This window comes from Myotis yumanensis, unplaced genomic scaffold, assembly GCF_028538775.1.
Source record: "Myotis yumanensis isolate MYYU_CA2020_CCGP unplaced genomic scaffold, mMyoYum1.0.hap1 SCAF_23, whole genome shotgun sequence".
NCBI lineage: Eukaryota > Metazoa > Chordata > Mammalia > Chiroptera > Vespertilionidae > Myotis > Myotis yumanensis.
In genome coordinates this window covers 8,049,708-8,062,716 of record NW_027223774.1, presented here as the reverse complement: position 1 = coordinate 8,062,716, position 13,009 = coordinate 8,049,708, and the positions used below count along the sequence as shown (strand labels likewise).

Sequence of the window (13,009 nt, the reverse complement as noted above, 5' to 3'; positions counted from 1 at the left end):
CTAACCGGTTTGGCTCAGTGGATTGAGCGTCAGCCTGCAGACTCAAGGGTCCCAGGTTCGATTCCGGTCAAGGGCATGTACCTGGGTTGCAGGCACATCCCCAGTCGGGAGTGTGCAGGAGGCAGCTGGCTGATCGATGTTTCTAACTCCTATTCCTCTCCCTTCCTCTCTGTAAAAAATCAGTAAAATATGTTTTTTAAAAAGCCACTTTCTGCAGGAGGACCCCCTGGATCACAGGCCAGTCTGTGCCCCGTGGTGCCTCCAGCCCACCCTCCCTCGGTCGGGGCCGGGCCTCTGATCTCTCTGAGACGGGGCCTTGGGTCGCGTGTTCAGGACGGCCAGCTCCATGCAGCTGCTTCCCGGGTCCCCACCAGTGCCTGGCCCTGGTTGGGCCTCCATGAGCCCTGGGGCTGGATGGCCACTCATTTCTCCTTCCGTCCCACAGCGAGAGCCACACACCACAGACGGGGAGGGCTCGGGGTGGGGGGGCTGGGAAGCTGTTGAACTTCTCCCCTGTGTCCCCCGCTCTGGCCTCTCCCCACACACCCTCTAGGAACTACAGGGTTAAGGCTGGGCCCCCCGACAGGCCTCGAGGAGCCCGTTCGGTGGTGGTGAGGAATCCATGAGGAGTTCCTGAGGCGCTGGGCCCGGCATCAGCTCGTGGCGGCCTCGCTTATGATTACTGTTTTGCTAGCGTTGCCATTGACCTTGGGGCTGCGCGCTGGGGGGGGGGGGGGGGGGGGGGCGGGGGGGTGCGCATGGCCTCACGCCTCGCCTCCGGCTCCCAAACCAGATGGCAGCAGCGCCCAGGTGGGAGCCCAGGGCTCCTCGGTCCACCTGATGCTCCCTGGCCCCCGCCTGTCTCTCCTTTCCTCGGTTTCCCCTCTCTGCAGCCCTCACATCTCTGGGTTCACCGGCCCCCACCCACAGCCGCTTCGGAGGCACCCACATGTGACCTCGCTTGTCCCATGAACTCGGGGTCTCTGTCTCTGGCTCTGGCTCCTGACAAAGGTCTGTCAGGGAGGGGGGGCTCACCCCATTTCTGCCACACCTTCCCTGCCCAGGGCTCTCAGAATGAGAAGGGCTAAGGCAGCGGGGTGGCAGGGGGGCCGGGTCCTGGAACCCTTATCTTTTCTCTCTCCTCCGTGTCCAGAGTTAGTGGCCGACTTTCCAAGGGGACCAGGACCAGACCTGGGGGGAGGTTCTGGGCCCTGGGCAGGGGCTGCAGCCCTTCGGCGAGGCTGGGTTCCTTTGCCCCCTAATGCCCCAAGCGAGGCACCCTGGGTTGATGCCCAAGCCTTGGGGGTAGTAGACAGAGGGAAGGGGAGCTGATGGGGCGACGGTGGGCCAGGCGGCCTCTCCCAGCCTCTGTGTCCCCCCCGCCCTTCCCTGCACCCCTGCACCCGAGGTGCGGCCGGCTTCACAGATCTAAATGCGTCCCCACACCCGACACCTCGCCTGGGGGAGGCGAGAGGATGGGCCGAGGTGTGGGCCCTGCCCTCTGCCCCCTCCCGGGCGCCGGCACCTGACAGGCCCTGGCCAGCCTCGAAACCAGGGCCCTGTGACTCCTCGCTCCTTCCAGAGCCCAGGACCCCGGGTGGCCCCTCTCCCTGCTCCCGTCTCCCCGCCTCTCCCCACATCACCCCCAAGTTTGCCTTCTCCTCTCCTCTCCTCCCGACCGTCCACTGCAGGCCTCTCTGCCCCTTGCCCCCTCCTCCCTTCCCCACTTTCAGCTCCAGCCAGACCCCCTCCCTCCTCCCCTCCCTCCTTGCCCCTGGCCCACCCCCTCCCTCCCCAGGCAGGTACCCAGAGGGACCCCGCTGCACTGCCTCCCGGGGCGCCCCTCCCTCTGTCCATCTCTGTCCATCTCTGTCCATCTCTGCCCCCCCTCTCCCCACTTCCCCCCACCTTTCCTTCCTTCCCCTTCTCTCTTTCTCCCTCTTTTTTTCTCCCACTCTCACCCTCCTCTCTTTCTTCTCCCCCCTCCCCCTTCCTCTCCATCCTCCCCCTCGTCTCCCTCCCTGCCCTCCCCCATCTCCTCCTCCTTTCTCCCTCCCCGCGCTGCCCCCTCTCCCGCTCCCTCTCCTCCGCTGGCCTTCCCTCCCCTCCCCGCTCCCCCCTCTCCTTCCCGGGCAGCTCCCCGCTCCCCCCTCCTCCCTCCCTCCCGCCTCCCTCCTCCCTCCCTCGCTCCCCCTCCACATCAGTATTCCGCTCCCGTCTCCGCCGCTCTCGGCTGCTCCCGGTCGGTCGCTGCCGCACCGTCCCAGGCGGGGGCCGGGGCCGGGGCCGGGGCCTGGGGGGGGTGGGTGGGGGGAGAGCGCGCGGCCCGCGGAGGGGGTGCGGGAGGCAGGCGCGGCTGGAAGGCAGGCGGCGGGGAAGGAAGAAGAAGGAAGAAAGGAAGGCGAGGAGCAAGGCGGCGGCGGGCCGCGGGCGAGGGCGGGCGGCGGCGGCCCCTGCAGCTGCGGAGCCCCCTCCCCACCCCGGAGCCGGGGAGGGGGGCGCACGCGAGGCCGCAGCCCCGCCCCCCGCGCCTCCCCGCAGCGGCCGCGCACCCCACGGCCCCGCGCCTCATTGGGGGGGTCCTCCCCCCGCGGGCCGGGCATGCTGCCCCCCGGAAGGAGCCCTGTCCTCGCTGTGAGTAGACGCCGAGGGGCGCCCGGTGGGGGCGGGGGGCGGGACCGTGGGGCCCGGGGGGGGGGGTGCCGTTCGCTAATTAGGGGACCCGGTCCCGGCGGAGGGCAGGGGGAGGGGCCTGAGGGGAGCGCAGCGTGGGGGGGTGTCTCGGGGCCGGGCGAGTTCCGTGTTGGGGGGTCGCCGCATCCTGGGGACGGGCAGGGGTGGGGGGTGCACGTCCCGCGGTCGCTGCGTACCCAGCTGCGGGTTTGGGGGTGCAGCTTGGGGTGGGGGCTCGCGGGTGCGGGTCCGGGACCCTGTTTCTGGGGCGGGAGTCCCCCCCCCATAGCCCCTCCCACCCTCCACACCGCGCTGCCGGGTGGTGGGGGGGCATCCAGCGATGGGGCGGGGGGAGAGGCGGGCACGGGGTTTCCTTGGTGACCGCGCCTGGCAGGAGCGGTTGCCTTGGCAACCGGGGAGAACCGGGGAGTTTGGGAAGTGAGAATGGGAGAGACGGAGTGGGGGGCTGGGGAGCGAGGCAGCCCCCTCCCCAACCCCAGCCCCTCTCCCTGGGGGGCCCGCCCAGCCCCTGCCCCTCCCCCCTCCCGAGACCCCCCCTTTCCGTGACCCCGTTCTGCGCGGGGCCTTGCGTCCCCGGGCACGTGGCTCTGGGGGGCCACTACCTTCCCCCCACGGTCCCCAGCCCTCTCCTCTCGGGGACCCCCTCCCCCACCCGCTGCCACCCAGAGCCTCCCCACCCTCACACCTGCTCTGCTGGGGTTCTCCCCTGCACCTCACTTCCCCTTGGGGTCCCCATCTCGGACCCCCCCAACCCCATTTCCCTCCCTGACCCTCTGTCCAGGAGACCCTAACTTCAGCCTCTCTCCTGGCACCCCCCCCCCCCCCGCGCCTCCTCCTGCAGGCCCCTCTCCGTCTGGGACCCCCTCCTGCGACCTTTCTTCCTGTCCCCTCACCCCGGGATCACCCCCATCCCAGACCCCACCCCTGACCCCTTGGGGTGAGGCCCTCCCACCCGCCTCTCCAGCTCCGACCCTCGGCGCCTCCAACTCCGGGGCCGCGGAGCTCTGTCCAGGGTCCCGCCCACGTTCCCATCCGAACCCCCTTCCCCGGCTCCTCTCCCGCGGGGTCCGGAGCCTCCCTCCGGGCTGAGTCCCCGGCCCGGGGCGCCCCCTCGCCCACCCGTCCCGTCCCCGCTCCCCGCCACTCCCACCTGCCCTGCTCCCCGCCCCCCTCCTGCCCCGCTCCCCGCAGCCTCGGTGCCCCTCTCCCGGGGACACTTTCTCGGGTGGGAAATCCCCGGGGAGAGCCCGCCGGGAGGGGAGGCACCCGGGCCGCCCCGCGCCCCCCGCCCCTCCCCAGCCGGAGCCGGAGCCGGAGCGGAGCCGCAGTCCGGCCTCCGCAGAGCAGCGCGCATTGCTATGCGCCGCACATCGCGGCCCGGCGCGCAGCCGCCAGAGGGGCACCCGGCTCGGGCGCAGCTGGGAGCAGCGAGTCGCTTCCCTCGCTCCCCTCCGCGTCCCGGCGGCCGGCAGCGCCCTCCCCCACCCCCAGGCCCCCCAAACTCCCCGCCCCCCAGGACCTGCGGGGATCAGGCCTCCCTCTGCCAGTGGCACCGGCTCCCCGTCTCTCTGACGCGCGCCTCCCAGCCCGCTCGCCCCTGCACCTGCCCTGCTCGGCCTGGGGGCCTGGGTCTCCTCCGATCCCGCCGCCTGAGGGTCCAGGGCGGCCTCGGGGCCAGGGGGTGAGGGCCGGAGTGGGGCAGGGGAGGCCTGAGGCTCGTACAGGGCCGGCGAGGTGGGGGCCAGCGGGGAGCGAGAAGGGCCCATTCACACCACACACACACACTCACACACACACACGGAGCCAGACACACACAGAGTTACTCACTCGGTTTCCAAAAGAAAGGGAGAGGCAGGGGCACAGGACACACGGAGGAGCCAGAGGAGGCAGAGCCCCAGGGAGCCACAGGCTCCGGGCGGGTGGGACCCACCCAGGTGCTGGCCAGGAGGAGGCAGAGGTGCGGGGTGCGGGGTGCGGGGCCCAGTGTGTGACTGTCCGAGGGACCTGGTGGGCCAGAAGCAGAGGGTGGGAGTGTGTGAGAAAGACAGGGAGGCACGTGGAGGCAGAGGTGCGGGAGCGCGCGCGCGCGCGCGCGCACACACACACACACACACACACACACACACTCACTCACTCACGCATCCACTGGCAGCCAGGGACCCAGCTGTGGAATCGGAGACCCGGCCACACACGTGGCTGCGGACCCAGAGTCGGCCCAGGCGGCAGGACGCCCTGGAGTCTTGTGCACACACTCACACACACAGCCCCTCACACCCAGGCCCGGAGGAGAGAGAGACAAAGGCAGCCCCTCATGGAGAGAGGTCCCCGGAACCTCACACTCACAGACACAAGCGTGGGGGGGCGGGGGGAGGCACACAGGTGGCCTCGGGGCCAGGATCTCGGCCCACGGAGCTGGACAGAGTCCCACCCCGTCGGGCCCAGCGCCGCCCCAGTCCCACCGAGAGGCAGCTGGGAGGATCCTTCCGGGAGTCAGGGGGCTCCCAGGGGGCTCCTTGCTGTCGGAGGGGACCGCAGAGTCAGGACATTAGCCCTGGCCGGTGTGGCTCAGTGGATGGAGCCTCGGCCTGCAGACTGAAGGGTCCCAGGTTCCATTCTGGTCAGGGGTACATGTTCCAGTTGCAGGCTAGATCCCCAGTGAGGGCATGTAGGAGGCAGCCAATCAATGATTTTCCCTTATCATTGATATTTCTCTCTCTCCTTTCCTCTCTGAAATCCATATATATATGTTAAAAAAACAAACAAACCTTGCCCTAGCCCAGTGATGGCAAACCTATGACATGCGTGTCAGAGGTGACACGCGAACTCATTTTTTTGGTTGATTTTTCTTTGTTAAATGGCATTTAAATATATAAGATAAATATCAAAAATATAAGTCTTTGTTTTACTATGGTTGCAAATATCAAAAAATTTCTATATGTGACACGGCACCAGAGTTAAGTTAGGGTTTTTCAAAATGCTGACATGCCGAGCTCGAAAGGTTTGCCATCACTGCCCTAGCCGGTTTGGCTCAGTGGATAGAGCCTCGGCCTGCGGACTGAAGGGTCCCAGGTTCCATTCCGGCCAAGGGCACATGCCCGGGTTGCGGGCTCGATCCCCAGTAGGGGGCGTGCAGGAGGCAGCCGATCCATGATTCTCTCTCATCGTTGCTGTTTCTATCTCTCTCTCCCTCTCCCTTCCTCTCTGAAATCCATAAAAATATATCAATAAAAAAAAGAAGGTAGGTTTCTGAGGGCCACTGACATGCCTCGCGGAAGCAGGGCCACCCGTCAGCGCACGCGCACGCGCACACCTGCACAGAGGCTGCAGGAGGGAGGCCGCTGTTCAGGCAGAGACTGGGGGGGGGGGGGGAGCGGGGGGGGGGGACACATGCTCCTCTTCCTGCTCCTGGCTCCAGGCTCCAGGCCAGACAGCCATCCCCGCCTCTGTCTGCTCCCCCCACCCCCACTGCTCACCTGGCCTGCCTGCGGGGACCTTCATCACTTCTTGTCTCCTCACCTGCTCTATCTGTCATAAGGCGTCACCTGCACTGTCCCCCATTGAGCCTCCCAGCCTCTCACCTGTTGCCTGGGCTGACCCTCCACCCCGCCCCCCCAGCCCCCCAGCCCCCAGCCCGCGCCTTCGTGTCCTCACTCATCTGTCGGTGCCCTGGACTCACTCTCCGTCTTTCTCTCTCCCACCCCATCTGCTCTGACACCTGCCCGTGTCTGCCGGCTCACAGGGTCTCCGCACCTGTGTCCCCCCTCCCTCCCCCTCCTCCCGCTTCTGCCCACACGCCTGAGCCCTCCCTGGCATCCTGTGGGCTGGCGGTTGAGTGTTATTCCCCCAGTGCTACCAAAACGTTTCATTCATGGCCGACTTGTGTTCAGTAGCTTAGCGATTTCACATCAACATCCATTCTCAGCACAAGAAAAACAGTGTCACTGTGTGGCGCTGGGTGAGGAGACGTACTGTGGGGATCATGGCACAAATGCTGGAGCTCCGTGTTGTACAGCGAAACTAACACAATGTGACCTCAACTACTTCCCCCAAAACATCCAGATTATCAGCTTTCTTGAGATCGACCCCCCCAGCAGTGGGCCACCAATTCCTACCCTGTCCTCACCCCCCCATCACCCGCCCTGTCATCCCCTCACCTGTCCTCACCCCCCCCCTCACCTGTCCTGTCATCCCCTCGCCTGCCCTGTCATCCCCTCACCCGCCCTGTCATCCCCCTCATCCGCCCTGTCATCCCCTCACCTGCCCTGTCATCCCCTCACCCGCCCTGTCATCCCCCTCATCCGCCCTGTCATCCCCTCACCTGCCCTGTCATCCCCTCACCTGCCCTGTCATCCCCCTCATCCGCCCTGTCATCCCCCTCACCTGCCCTGTCATCCCCTCACCCGCCCTGTCAGCCCCTCACCCGCCCTGTCATCCCCCTCACCTGCCCTGTCATCCCCCTCACCTGCCCTGTCATCCCCTCACCTGCCCTGTCAGCCCCTCACCCGCCCTGTCATCCCCCTCACCTGCCCTGTCATCCCCCTCATCCGCCCTGTCATCCCCTCACCTGCCCTGTCATCCCCCTCACCTGCCCTGTCATCCCCCTCATCCGCCCTGCCAGCCCCTCACCTGCCCTGTCATCCCCTCACCTGCCCTGCCAGCCCCTCACCCGCCCTGTCATCCCCTCACCTGCCCTGCCAGCCCCTCACCCGCCCTGTCATCCCCTCATCCGCCCTGTCATCCCCCTCACCTGCCCTGTCATCCCCCTCACCTGCCCTGTCATCCCCTCACCTGCCCTGTCATCCCCCTCATCCGCCCTGTCATCCCCTCACCTGCCCTGTCATCCCCCTCATCCGCCCTGTCATCCCCTCACCTGCCCTGTCATCCCCCTCATCCGCCCTGCCAGCCCCTCACCTGCCCTGTCATCCCCCTCATCCGCCCTGTCATCCCCTCACCTGCCCTGCCAGCCCCTCACCCGCCCTGTCATCCCCTCACCTGCCCTGCCAGCCCCTCACCCGCCCTGTCATCCCCTCATCCGCCCTGTCATCCCCCTCACCTGCCCTGCCAGCCCCTCACCCGCCCTGTCATCCCCTCATCCGCCCTGTCATCCCCCTCACCTGCCCTGTCATCCCCTCACCTGCCCTGCCAGCCCCTCACCTGCCCTGCCAGCCCCCTCACCTGCCCTGTCATCCCCTCACCTGCCCTGCCAGCCCCTCACCTGCCCTGCCAGCCCCCTCACCTGCCCTGCCAGCCCCTCACCTGCCCTGTCATCCCCCTCACCTGCCCTGTCATCCCCTCACCTGCCCTGTCATCCCCCTCACCTGCCCGGTCATCCCCTCACCTGCCCTGTCATCCCCTCACCCATCCTGTCATCCCCTCACCTGCCCTGTCATCCCCTCACCTGCCCTGTCATCCCCCTCACCTGCCCTGCCAGCCCCTCACCTGCCCTGTCATCCCCTCACCTGCCCTGCCAGCCCCTCACCTGCCCTGCCAGCCCCCTCACCTGCCCTGCCAGCCCCTCACCTGCCCTGTCATCCCCTCACCTGCCCTGTCATCCCCTCACCTGCCCTGTCATCCCCCTCACCTGCCCTGTCATCCCTCACCTGCCCTGTAATCCCCCTCACCTGCCCTGTCATCCCCCTCACCTGCCCTGTCATCCCCTCACCTGCCCTGTCATCCCCCTCACCTGCCCGGTCATCCCCTCACCTGCCCTGTCATCCCCTCACCCATCCTGTCATCCCCTCACCTGCCCTGTCATCCCCTCACCTGCCCTGCCAGCCCCTCACCTGCCCTGTCATCCCCTCACCTGCCCTGTCATCCCCTCACCTGCCCTGTCATCCCCTCACCTGCCCTGTTATCCCCCTCACCCGCCCTGTCATCCCCTCACCTGCCCTGTCATCCCCTCACCTGCCCTGTCATCCCCTCACCTGCCCTGTCATCCCCTCACCTGCCCTGTCATCCCCTCACCCGCCCTGTCATCCCCTCACCTGCCCTGTCATCCCCTCACCCACCCTGTTATCCCCTCACCTGCCCTGCCAGCCCCCTCACCTGCCGGTCCACAGGCCGAGTCTCTCTCCTCTCCACAGCACGCTTTGGCCCTATCACTCTCCACACTCCTTCCCTGGGTTCCCTTCCAGACTCTGAGCCCCTTGGCCAGGGGTCTCCGCCCACCCTCTTCCTCCACCGTCTCCAGGCGCTGGCCTAGCTCCTGGCCGCCCTGGGCTGGGCCTGCTTCGGGACCAGGCGCAGAGCCCGCGCAGGTGCCCTGCAGTGTTCTAGGGTCGGGATGCACGAAGCCGCCACGTGCAGACCGTCAGCTGGGTGTCCGCTGGGCCAGCCACAGCCCCACACTTTCTTTTTTGTTGATTTTATTGATTTTAGAGAGAAGGAGAGAGAAATATCGATTTGCTGTTCCACTCACTGATGCGTCATTGGCTGATTCGTGTATGTGCTCTGACTGGGGACAGAACCCACAACCTTGGCAAATCAGGATGAAACTCAACCAACAAGAGGCACCGGGCAGGGCGAGACCCCACACTGCTGCCCCGAGTGGGTGTGTTAGAGGGAGGAACCGCACGCCACAGGCAGGGGGAGGTTTCCCTGAATGTGTATGTGTGGGGCAGGTTGTAGGTTTATCTGTTGCAGGTCTCAGAGGAGGGGTGGGCGTGGCACGTACATCAAACCATAGTGCCAGGCGGGACCTGGTCCCTCTGGACAGGGCCTTCGAGTGCTCTCACACCAGGTCAGGGAGCAGATGGTAGTGCTCAGGCCCAACCGGGGTCCTCACCATCACCCTGGTCCTCACCATCACCCTGTGTCCTCACCATCACCCTCGTCCTCACCATCACCTGGTCCTCACCATCACCCTGTGTCCTCACCATCACCCTCGTCCTCACCATCACCCTCAGTCCTCACCATCACCCTCAGTCCTCCCCACCACCCTGGTCCTCACCATCACCCTGTGTCCTCACCATCACCCTCGTCCTCACCATCACCCTGGTCCTCACCATCACCCTCGTCCTCACCATCACCCTCAGTCCTCCCCACCACCCTGGTCCTCACCATCACCCTGTGTCCTCACCATCACCCTCGTCCTCACCACCACCCTGGGTCCTCACCACCACCCTGGGTCCTCCATCATCACCCTGGTCCTCACCATCACCCTGGGTCCTCCTCCATCACCCTGGTCAGTGCAGGGAGCATGTGCTCATGTCCTCTCTGGCCGGACACCCTCATCCCCAATTGGGAAGGACCCCTCTCCCTTCCCTCCCGGTCCCTGAGAGCGGGGTGGCAGGGAAGTGAGAAGAGTGGCAGGATGCCCCTTGTTGCCTGGAAACCTGTCGCAACTGTTGTCATGGCAGGCGGAGGCGGAGGGGCTGCCTGGGAGGCCTGGGAGATGGGCTGTGGGGCTCTGTCGTGGGGGGCGGGGAGCGGGGCAGGATTCTGTCCCAGGGGGTGGCTGGGGCCCCAAGAGGACTGCTGAGAGAGAAAGTTGGGTCCTGGAGGGAGAACTGAGGAGCCTGTGTATGACTCAGATGCAGGGGGACTGGGGGCCAAGCGCAGGCCACCCCCTTCCTGTCTGGGCTGCGTCCCCCAGGTCCCCGGAGAGCAGACCCCAGGCACCAGCTCAGGGACTGGCCCCCCTCGGGCCTGAAGCCCTAAACGCAGGCCAGATAGTGATGGTGAGCCCACATCCACGGGGTGCCCCGCCTCCCACCTCCCGGAGCCAGGCCCTGTGCGGAGCCTCCTGGGGTCCCTCCATTCACTCCTCCCTGCCAGGGAGGGTGACATCTGGGGAAACTGAGCCCCCCCCCCCCCCCCCCGCCCCACAATCACACAGCGGGCACTGGGAACCCAGGCCCTGGCCTTCCCCAGCGGCGACCCCTGCCTTCCAGAGGGGAAACCGGGGCCCAGAGTGGGAAGCAGGCCGGTGCGCCAGGCCCTCCCAGCGGGAAGTGGGAATTGCTGATAGTTACAGTGACTCCGTTGCGGATAACCGTGGGCTTGTGGGGGACCCGACTTTCAAAGAGATGCTGGAGTTGCCCCGGCCTCTCAATCTTGGTGCTCTTACTCCTCCAGAGGGGAGGGGGCGCCCCACCTGACTCCCACAGGGGCCTTTCCGCACCCAGGTGGGGGGTGGGGGCAGGCCAGGTCCAGCTGGGGGGAGGGGCAAAGACCTTTCAGGCGACTCCAAGAGCCGCCCCCCCCAACCTGTGGTGAATGAGTGGTTTCCATCAGCCAGAAATGCCGGATTGACACATGGCGGGGCGGGGGGGGGGGGGGGGGGGGGGGGGGGCGGGGGGGGGGGCGGGGGGTGGGCGGGGGGGGCGGGGGGGCAGAGTCACAGAATGAGGAAAAGATTTGTTCTTCCAACCCAGTGAGAAAAAGTAATCACTTGTTTTAAAGAGATTTAAAAAAAAATTATAAGTAATTTACTGGCTTTGAGAGAAAAAGAGAAATGTGTATTTGTTGCTCCACTTATTGATGCATGATGCATTCAGTGGTTGAGTCTTGTATGTGTCCTGACCGGGGGATCGAACCTGCAACCTTGGCAAATCGGGGCTACACCAAGTGAGCTACCTGGCCGGGGCCCAAAGCGGTCACTTTTAACATTGCTGCCATTCAGTGCCAGCACTGCACATGTCCCACCACCAAGCGAGGTGGGCAGGAGCCGGGGGGCAGGAGGGGGCCCCAGCGAGCAAGTCGGAGTTCAACCCCAGAGTTCCCTGACCCGTCTCTGGCCCCCTCTCCCTCCCCCCTGGAGGCCGCTGCGCGGCTCAGCACAGCTAGAGTCATTTCTCTGAGAGCCGTCTGGTCTGTGTGCCGGGCACTGCGCTCAGGGATCAGACCACTGAAGCCCCACCCACCACCCTGGGAGGTAGGTTAGCTATCGCCCCATTGTATAGATGAGCAAACTGAGGCCTGAGAGGTGATGCCCCTGTCCAAGGCCATGGGGCTAGTTATTGAGGATTTGACTGGTCAGGCTCACCCCGGGGGGGGGGGGGGGGAGGGAAGGCCCACCCTTTATCATCCTGAAGACCCGCCTCTCCTTGCTCCTCAGAGGGTGCTCGGGCCAGCATCCCCTGAGATGCAGAGTCTCACCCCACCAGGACCCACCAACCCAGCACCTGCACTTGGACAAGGTCCCCAGGTGATCTGGGCTCACGGTGATGTCTGAGAAATGTTCCAGTTCAAGAAGTTCCCAACTTTTTATTACTTTTAGTAGTACACACACACACACACACACACACACACACACACACACATTGATTTCAGAGAGGAAGGGAAAGGGAGAGAGAGAGATAGAAACATCAATGATGAGAGAGAATCATTGATCGGCTGCCTCCTGCACGCCCCCTACTGGGGATCGAGCCCGCAACCCGGGCATGTGCCCTGACTGGGAATCGAACTGTGACCTCCTGGTTCATAGGTTGATGCTCAACCACTGAGCCACACAGGCTGGGCAGTCACACCCCCCTTTTTATTTTTTTAAATAATTCTTATTATTGAAGGTATTACATAGATTCCCCTTTACCCCCTATTGACCTCCTCCAACCCGCCCCTTCCCCCCCAACCCCGCCCTCACCCCAGGCCCTCACCACCCCATTGTCTGTGTCCATGGGCCATGCATATATGTATATAAATTCCGTGGTTGATTACCTCCCAACCAGCCGCCCTCCCCCGCCTTCCCTCTGAGATCCTGCACTCTGTCCCATGCTTCCGTGTCTCTGGATCCACTCCGATCATCAGTTTTATTTTGTTCATTAGAGTCCACCTATGAGTGCGATCATGTGATACCGTCTTTCTCTGACTGACTTATTTCACTTAGCGTGATGCTCTCCAGGCCCCTCCAGGCTGTCTCACAGGGTAAGCGACCCTCCTTTTTTACTGCTGCATAGTATTCCATGGTATCAATGAACCACAGCTTCTTATCCACTCATCTACTGATGGACAATTAGGCTGTTTCCAGATCTTAGCGGTTGTTCATTGTGCTGCTATGAACATCGGGGTGCATACATTCTTTCTGATCGGAATAGCACCCCGTTTCTAAAAACAAAGTAGTTTGTGCCCTAGCTGGTTTGGCTCAGTGGATAGAGCGTCGGTTTGCGGACTGAAGGTCCTGGGTTCGATTCCCGTGAAGGGCACATGCCCGGCTTGCGGGCTCCATCCCCAGTGTGGGGCGTGCCGGAGGCAGCCGGTCAATGATTCTCTCTCATCCTTGCTGTTTCTCTCTCTCTCACCTTCTCCCTCCTCTCTGAAATCAATAAAAAACATATTTTAATAAAATAAAATAAAGATGAAGTCATTGTGCACCTCC

General features: G+C 64.6%; 1 protein-coding gene across 1 annotated transcript in view; it reads left to right on the top strand.

Annotated features, from left to right (window-relative positions):
* Positions 1 to 2,347: 2,347 nt before the first annotated feature.
* The window catches only part of LRRC4B (leucine rich repeat containing 4B), a 39,705-nt gene continuing 29,043 nt past the window's right edge, over positions 2,348 to 13,009 (top strand). The window contains exon 1 of the mRNA XM_070402169.1: positions 2,348 to 2,634. The gene's annotated coding sequence lies outside the window, so the exon portion shown is untranslated. The remainder of the gene's footprint in view (positions 2,635 to 13,009) is intronic.